This window comes from Cervus canadensis, chromosome 18, assembly GCF_019320065.1.
Source record: "Cervus canadensis isolate Bull #8, Minnesota chromosome 18, ASM1932006v1, whole genome shotgun sequence".
NCBI classification, from domain to species: domain Eukaryota; kingdom Metazoa; phylum Chordata; class Mammalia; order Artiodactyla; family Cervidae; genus Cervus; species Cervus canadensis.
In genome coordinates this window covers 10,669,567-10,678,823 of record NC_057403.1, presented here as the reverse complement: position 1 = coordinate 10,678,823, position 9,257 = coordinate 10,669,567, and the positions used below count along the sequence as shown (strand labels likewise).

The 9,257-nt window shown below is 47.9% G+C and overlaps 1 pseudogene; it reads left to right on the top strand.

Annotated features, from left to right (window-relative positions):
* The first annotated feature begins 3,951 nt into the window (after positions 1–3,951).
* Positions 3,952–5,401, top strand: LOC122420499 (annotated as a pseudogene).
* The last annotated feature ends 3,856 nt before the right edge of the window (positions 5,402–9,257 follow it).

The following is a 9,257-nucleotide window of genomic DNA, read 5'->3' as shown; positions in this document are numbered from 1 at the left end:
TGCTCGTGCTGCTGATAAGAGGTTTGCAGTGAGATGAACTCGATTCCCACATGCCCTACACATGTCAGCTTCTGCCTGTGCTGTTTCCTGCTGTTCAGCCAAGTGCAAACTGTCTCTCAACGTGGGCCCACACACCTCACACACGTGTGCCTTCTGGGGAAACGGACCTGCTTTGAGGGTCCTGTCCTGTGGCATTACATCGGCAGAAACGCTCTGCTCAGATGCTTCACACCAACAACCTGAAAGAAAGAAATGCTGGTGAAGTGCATGTTGACTCAGGTGAGACAGGGTAACCTGTAGAAAAGTGTGTGGGGGACATACCCAGGAACAATCAGTGGGATTGTTCTGTGGACTAAAGACTTGGGGATAGGTTGAGAATGGTCTGCTTAGCAGCATTGGGCCTCTAAAGATCACAGATCAGAGGTGGACTCAGGAGGTTAAATACACCGCCACTGTGCGACAGGAAGGGTCTACATCTTCCTCTGGAGACAACTCTCAGGAGACCTGGGCATTTGCTGACATAGATGTGTTATGTAGAATAGTGAGTTTAGGCCCAATAAAATGCAACCGCAACAGAGTGGCTGGTGTTCAATGACTGTTAAAAAAACTACGTGTGTGAGAGCCTCTGGGGTGAGGCCCCACCCAGCAGACCCCGGCCGCAGCAGGCGGCAGCAGCTGTCAGCCCCCCAGGCTGGTCTGCTGTGCCGCCCCCCAAGGGCGCTGAGCTCCCTGTGTGCTGAGGGTGTGGCCCGGCTGCAGCGTACCCGGCCCACAGCCTCCCACCCAGCCCCGCCCTGCTCTCTGGAGCCTGACTGTCCCCCTTGCCCCAGCTTCCCCCAATCCAGCTTTGCTTCGACATCAGATCACCTCTCTTGCCTTTGGTACCTGCCTCTTCTCTGCCAGGCTTTGCTGACTGGTGTCATCATCCAGGTGTGGTTCCCACAGCAACGTGCTGTACAGCGGTGGTCAGGGCCCTCCAGGAGAGCTGGGTGGAGGTGGCCGTGGGGTCCCCTCTCCACCAGGGCCAGCTCCCTCGAAATGCCCTCTCCCTGATCTCCAGGAGGACGTCCTGCCTCATGGCTGCCGGGCTCTGTCCTGTGAATCTTACCGACCCAGGCGGCTGCCTGCACTGCAGAGCCCACAGCTCCTCCCAGCCTGAAGCCGCCCTCTAAGTTATTCAGACAGAATAGCATGACTCTGCATGACTTTAACTCTTGGGACAACACAGTCATTCATACCTGCACACACACACACTTGTGTGGTCTAGAATATGCACTATTTCCGGCCCAGTTTGGTGGGGGTGGCTGCCGGGGGTGGAGGGCTTGTTTGGAATCGGGAGGGAGACCCTGACGGAACATGTGTCCATCCCGGCCCTCCCAGGTGCACGCAGGCTGCGGGCTTTAGGAACAGGGGTGGCAGAGGGGGAGAGGAAGGTGGTGGTCAGACCTGGCCTGGTGGCAGGAGAGGCACAGATGCCCGCCAAGGCCCCTCAGTTTGCAGAGGAAAATGGCAGGCGCTGTGGGCCACTGACCTGGGCCCCACGTGTGGGACTGCGGAGGGAGGGTTCTCGGAGACGCTTTGAACAGAACCAAGCTGGTTTCCCGAGGGACCTTTTGTGCCATTTGCAGAACACTGTACCAACCCTGCGCTGCCCCGAACATTCTCCCTGGTGGCGCCTGGTCCCTGATCAGCAGTGGGAGTTTTATAGATTGTACAGAAATTGGCACACTATTTTCTTGCAGCTCTCAGATTTTGTTAATCAGGATTATACAGACTGACGTAAAGTGTTTTCCGTTTAGTTCAGTTCAGCTGCTCAGTCATGTCTGACTCTTTGCGACCCCATGAACCGCAGCATGCCAGGCCTCCCTGTCCATCACCAACTCCCAGAGTCTACCCAAACCCATGTCCATCGAGTTGGTGATGCCATTCAATCATCTCATCCTCTGTCGTCCCCTTCTCCTCCTGCCTGCCCTCAATCCCTCCCAGCATCAGGGTCTTTTCCAATGAGTCAACACTTTGCATGAGGTGGCCAAAGTATTGGAGTCTCAGCTTCATCATCAGTCCTTCCAATGAACACCCAGGACTGACCTCCTTTAGGATGGACTGGTTGGATCTCCTTGCAGTCCAAGGGACTCTCAAGAGTCTTCTCCAACACCACAGTTCAAAAGCATCAATTCATCAACACTCAGCTTTCTTTACGGTCCCACTCTCACATCCATACATGACCACTGGAGAAACCATAGCCTTGACTAGACAGACCTTTGTTGGCAAAGTAATGTCTCTGCTTTTTAAAATGCTGTCTAGGTTGGTCATAACTTTCCTTCCAAGGAGCAAGCAAGCATCTTTTAATTTCATGGCTGCAATCACCATCTGCAGTGATTTTGAAGTCCAAAAAAATAAAGCCTGACACTGTTTCCACTGTTTCCTCATCTATTTGCCATGAAGTGATGGGACCAGATCATCACTTGGATGGATTCCCCATGTCCGAGGTCAGGGGCAGCAGCCGAGAGGAGCTACCCCACCAGCAAGGAGCGGCGCAGGAGGGCTGAGAGGAGCTACTCCACATTCAAGGTCGGGAGGGGCGGCCGTGAGCAGATACCCCTCATCCAAGGTAAGGAGCAGCGGCTGCGCTTTGCTGGAGCAGCCGTGAAGAGATACCCCACGTCCAGGGTAAGAGAAACCCAAGTAAGACGGTAGGTGTTGCAAGAGGGCATCAGAGGGCAGACACACTAAAACCATAATCACAGAAAACTAGCCAATCTGATCACAGGACCACAGCCTTGTCTAACTCAGTGAAACTAAGCCATGTCGTGTGGGGCCACCCAAGACATCGGGTCATGGTGGAGAGGTCTGACAGAATGTGGTCCACTGGAGAAGGGAATGGCAAACCACTTCAGAATTCATGCCTTGAGAACCCCATGAACAGTATGAAAAGGCAAAATGGTAGGATACTGAAAGAGGAACTCCCCAGGTCGGTAGGTGCCCAATATGCTAATGGAGATCAGTGGAGAAATAACTGCAGAAAGAATGAAGGGATGGAGCCAAAGCAAAAACAATACCCAGTTGTGGATATGACTGGTGATAGAAGCAAGGTCCGATGTTGTAAGCGCAATATTGCATAGGAACCTGGAATGTTAGGTCCATGAATCAAGGTAAATTGGAAGTGGTCAAACAGGAGATGGCAAGAGTGAATGTTGACATTCTAGGAATCAGCCAACTAAAATGGACTGGAATGGGTGAATTTAACTCAGATGACCATTATATCTACTACTGTGGGCAGGAACCCCTTAGAAGAAATGGAGTAGCTATCATGGTCAACAAGAGTCCGAAATGCAGTACTTGGATGCAATCCCCAAAACAACAGAATGCTCTCTGTTTGTTTCCAAGGCAAACCATTCAATATCATGGTAATCCAAGCCTATGCCCCAACCAGTAACGCTGAAGAAGCTGAAGTTGAATGGTTCTATGAAGACCTACAAGACCTTTTAGAACTAACACCCCAAAAAGATGTCCTTTTCATTATTAGGGGACTGGAATGCAAAAGTAGGAAGTCAAGAAACACCTGGAGTAACAGGCAAATTTGGCCTTGGAGTATGGAATGAAGCAGGGCAAAGGCTAATAGAGTTTTGCCAAGAGAACGCACTGGTCATAGTCAACACCCTCTTCCAACAACACAAGAGAAGACTCTACACGTGGACATTACCAGATGGTTGACACCGAAATCAGATTGATTATATTCTTTGCAGCCAAAGATGGAGAGGCCCTATACAGTCAGCAAAAACAAGACCGGGAGCTGACTGTGGCTCAGATCATGAACTCCTTATTGCCAAATTCAGACTTAAACTGAAGAAAGTAGGGACAACCACTAGACCATTCAGGTATGACCTAAATCAAATCCCTTATGACTATACAGTGGAAGTGAAAAATAGATTTAAGGGACTAGCTCTCCGGGCAAGATGGCGGGGGGCAAGGCTGGTGTGACTTTAGGGCAGCCGCACCTTTCTCAGCAAGATCTCGCTACTTTGGATGTTTCCAAGTTGACGCCACTTTCACATGAAGTTATCAGCAGACAAGCCACAATTAATATAGGTACAATTGGTCACATAGTTCATGGGAAATCTACAGTTGTAAAAGCTATTTCTGGAGTCCACACTGTCCATTTCAAAAAATGAACTGGAAAGAAATATTACAATCAAACTTGGCTATGCTAATGCTAAGATTTATAAACTTGATGACCCAAGTTGTCCTTGGCCAGAATGTTATAGATCCTGTGGAAGTAGGACACCTGATGAGTTTCCTACAGACATTCCAGGGACCAAAGGGAACTTCACATTAGTCAGGCATGTTTCCTTTGTTGACTGTCCTGGCCACGATATTCTGATGGCTACTATGCTGAACGGTGCCGCAGTGATGGATGCCACTCTTCTGTTGATAGCTGGTAACAAGTCTTGTCCTCAGCCTCAGACATCTGAACACTTGGCTGCTATAGAAATCATGAAACTGAAGCATATTTTGATTCTACAAAATAAAATTGATTTGGTAAAAGAAAGCCAGGCTAAAGAACAGTATGAACAGATCCTTGCATTTGTTCAAGGTACAGTAGCAGAAGGCGCTTTTATTATCCCAATTTCTGCTCAGCTAAAATACAATACTGAAGTTGTCTGTGAGTACCTAAAGAAAATTCCAGTACCCCCAAGAGACTTTACTTCAGAACCCAGACTTATTGTTATTAGATCCTTTGATGTCAACAAACCTGGCTGTGAAGTTGATGACCTTAAGGGGGGTGTAGCTGGTGGTAGTATTCTAAAAGGAGTATTAAGCACAAGCTGGAATCAAGATTGCCAGGAGGCCAATGAGGCCAGATTGAAGAACAGGGCCGGGCACACATGCCCTGGTCCTAACTCCTCCCTTGAACCCAGTAAGTCCTCACTGACAGCCCCGGGGGTTGGGACGCACTGTGTTTCAGGGCACGTGACCACTGTGTCTCCCTTCGCCGCGAAAAGCAGTACAGACAGTCTTCTCTGCTTCGTGGAAGACTGGAGCTCCGAGGTCCCATCCCGCACCTCTGCAGAGGCTGCGCCTTCGGCATCACACCTACGACAACCGGGGCCGGGCTGCAGGCACCGAGCAGGCGCCCCGTGCTCTGGACTTCAGTGTCCGGTGGGGCGAGGACGGCGCGGGTCCGCGGGACGTGCCTTTACCCAAGATGGTCCCGTGGCGCCGGCTGCCATCGGAGTTCGTTAAGCGCGGAGCAGCGGGGGGACTCGGTGCAGCAATCCCCATCCCGGGCCTGGCGAGGGGGACCCTGGACCACGTCGGAGCCTCAGACCCGCCTCTGTGCAGTGGGGACAACGCCTCTTCACAGACCTTCTGGGTCCCTCACGTCTGTCCAAAGCCTTAGGCACTGGTGCCCAAACAGGCCTAAGGCAGTTATAACCTCAGCCACTAGAGGGAAACAAGAAGTCCCGCCCCTGTGAATTGGTCCTAAGACGCTTGCTCCTTGGAAGGAAAGTTATGACCAACCTAGGCAGCATATTAAAAAGCAGAGACATTACTTTTCCAACAAAGGTCCATCTAGTCAAGGCTATGGTTTTTCCAGTAGTCATGTATGGATGTGAGAGCTGGACCATAAAGAAAACGGAGCGCAGAAGAATTGATGCTTTTGAACTGTGGTGTTGGAGAAGACTCTTGAGAGTCCCTTGGACTGCAAGGAGATCCAAACAATCCATCCTAAAGGAGATCAGTCCTGGGTGTTCATTGGAAGGACTGATGTTGAAGCTGAAACCCCAATACTTTGGCCACCTGATTCGAAGTAGTGACTCATTTGAAAAGACTCTGATGCTGGGAAAGATTGAAGGCAGGAGGAGAAGGGGACGACAGAGGATGAGATGGTTGGATGCCATCACCGACTCAATGGACATGAGTTTGAGTAAACTCCAGGAGCTGGTGAAGGACAGGGAGGCCTGGCATGCTGTGGTTCATGGGGTCACAAAGGGTCGGACACAACTGAGTGACTGAACTGAACTGAACCATCCTCTAGTAAAGGAGGCAAAGCTCCTATGGGAAATGGTGCCTCTGGGTTTCCAGGCAGAGGCAGGACTTCGCTCCTTCTTAAAGAGGTTGTACTCAGATTACTGGAGTGTCCTGTCTGCAACTGAAAACTCTTAGGTGTTTGGCGACCTATTTATTAGTTTGGACTCCAGGAAGTTCAGCATTCTCACAGAAGCTACAGATATAATGCACCTGTCCTCCATAGAATCACAAAAGGTGTGTCCACTAGTAGAGAAAACTCATAAATATCATGTGCAATTCAAGCGTCAAAATTATAAAAATTCAACCATCTTTTGAAATTCAAGAAATTATCTTTAACAATCGTATGACAATGATCATAAATTGACAAAAGTAATTTATGTAAATTTAGAGTAATTGCTCTGAAAGAAATTGAGACATAAATCTAGAGTAAAAAATGCCAATTACAAATTGGCAGTTGGTGGCTCAGACGGTAGAGCATCGATTGCAATGCTGGAGACCCGGGTTCGATCCCTGGGTCGGGAAGATCCCCTGGAGAAGGAAATGGCAACCCACTCCAGTACTCTTGCCTGAAAAATCCCATGGACAGAGGAGCCTGGTAGGCTACAGTCCATGGGGTTGCAGAGAGTCAGACATGACTGAGCGACTTTACTTACTTACTTACTTATCTACCTCTATGAGGATTAACTCATGTGCTCTGCAGCTGCTGACTTTCAACATCTCCCCGAAAGGAGTTCAAGGTGCAGAGCAGAAATGAGGCACTCTGCTCGGGGAAAATTAGCAGAATAGGTATTCAGATAGACATTTTCAGGAGCCAATTTTATGAACCCCATTCTTGTATCTCCTCATATCTAGAAAAGCACTAAAACCCTTCACTGTGATGACTGCTCCTTGTGATTAGTGCTAACCTTGATGAGACTAGCAGAAACCTTTTGCAAAAAATGTGCTTGATGGCATGTACTCCCCCTTCACCAAAATTACATATATACTGACCTTCTCCTCTGCCTCTTTGGAGCAGTTTCTTAGCACTATCTGAAATGCTGTCTCCCAGGTTATAGTCCTCATTTTGCCCCAAATAAAACTTGATGCACAACTTTCACGTTGTGCATTTTTTTAAGTCAACAAAAACAAACAGTGTGACGTTGGTATAGAGACACAAAACTTAAGTCACAAACCTAACAGAACAGACTCCCCTGGTGGTACAGTAGTTAAGAATTCGCTTGCCAATGCAGGGAACACAGGTTTGATACCTGTTCAGGGAAGATTTCACTTGCTGAGGAGCACCTGGGCCTCTGTGCCACCACTACTGAGAAGCCCACGCACCTAGAACCCATGCTCCACAAGAGACCACAGCAATGAGAAGCCCTCACACTGCAAGGGAGAGTAGCCCCTGCTCAGTCCAATTACAGAAAGCCTGTGTGCAGTAATGAAGACCCAGCCCAGTAAAAAATAAATGTTTTTAAAAGGCCTATATTATTAAAAAATGTAACAGGACAGATTATGAAGAACATTTAAAGGCATGTGTATATTTTGATCCTGGATTTATGGGTAGAGTGGCACCAGATAGCAGTGAGAAATGTAAACATTTAAATATGGTCTGCATGCCACAACAAAGATCAAAGATCCCACATGCTGCAACTAAGACCTAGAGCAGCCAAATATATAAATAAAACTAACTATTAAAAAGGAAAAGAGTTCTAAAAAAAAAAAAGTCAAACTTGAATCAGAGGGGCATCAGTAAATGGCGGAGTAGGAAATTATAGGTCCTTGTTCCCCCTAAAAACTCTAGATAAACAACATCATGCTGGTCAAAATAGTTTTTGAAATACTGTAAAAACCAGTGAAGGATCTGCAGAAACTAAGCAAGCACCCTAACCAAAAAAATTTCACAAATCAAAATGATAAATTTGGGGAATGTCCCAGAAGTCCAGTGCTAAGACTTTGCGCTTCCAGTGCAGGGGACACAGGTTTGATCTCTGTAAGGGAACTAAGATGCCATATGCCATGAGTCCAAAAATATAATGGAAAAAAAAGATAAATTTGAGGGCATTTTCAACGGTTCCATGCCCTCCTCCCAGGCACAGCAGAGTGAGGTGGAAGCTGCCTATTCTCAATTCTACTTCGGGAAAGGAAGGAAAAGCTTGGCACTTAACTGCAATATTCTGGTTTGTCCGAAGGCTGACCAACAGTCTGGTTTCTGCATCACTTACCTCAGGGCCGCTGACAATGGTGGCGATAGTCTGCAAGTCAGGATGGAGGCCAGTAAGCCCCCTGGTAGACTCCAAACCTCGGGAGAGCAGCAGGGAGATGGCAGTCCTGCTATGTCTGGGGATAAAAAGACTAGGGCAGAGGAATTTGATAGACTGTTAAATGCCCTGAGAAAAATCAGGTGTGGGGGAGTAAGACTTTAGGGAAATTAAGACATTTAATGCAGCATCCTGCATATGGCAGAATTGGGAGAAAATACTCACCTACACAACAGGGAAGATGCATGTCCAGAAAAAATCTGAGAAAGGGTTGATTAGCAAAGGTCTTTCCCTGCATGGGTTGTGGCTTCCCAGATAGCCCTAGTGGTAAAGAACCTGCCTGCCAGTCCAGGAGACGTAAGAGATGCGGTTCAGTCCCTGGATCAGGAAAGATCTCCAGGGAAGATCCCCTGGAGAAAGAAATGGCCACCCACCCCAGCCTGGAGAATTCCATAAACAGAGGAGTGGTGGGCTAAATAATAAAGTCCATAAAGACTTGGGAGAGATGGTTTAATGTAACAATTAAGAGTGACAATCCCATCACCTTTGCCTAATCACAAGACTGACATTTGTCATATTCAAAGACCCACACTCAATGGCAGGTGTGTACACACAGCTGTGTACACCAGGGAGCAGGATTTTCAGGGGCCGTCTCAGAATTCTGCCTGCCACCCTGGTTTTTGCTAAGACATGTCTGCCTGGGATGATTTATGCTCTTCTCATATCCTTGATACCTGATAAAAAGTAGTCCAGGGATTTCCCTGGTGGTCCAGTGTTTAGGACTCAGCACTTTGAATGCAGTGGCCCGACTTAAATCCATATTATCTGAGTCACTTTGCTGTACAGTAGAAATTAGTATAATATTGTAAATCAAATATAATACTTGTGTCTTGAGTATTGGCCTTTGCAGCAGTGAGCAGCTGAACTTGGGCTTGGTGCCAGCCTTGTCCAGTTACACTAAATTTTTCTGGTAAAAATTTT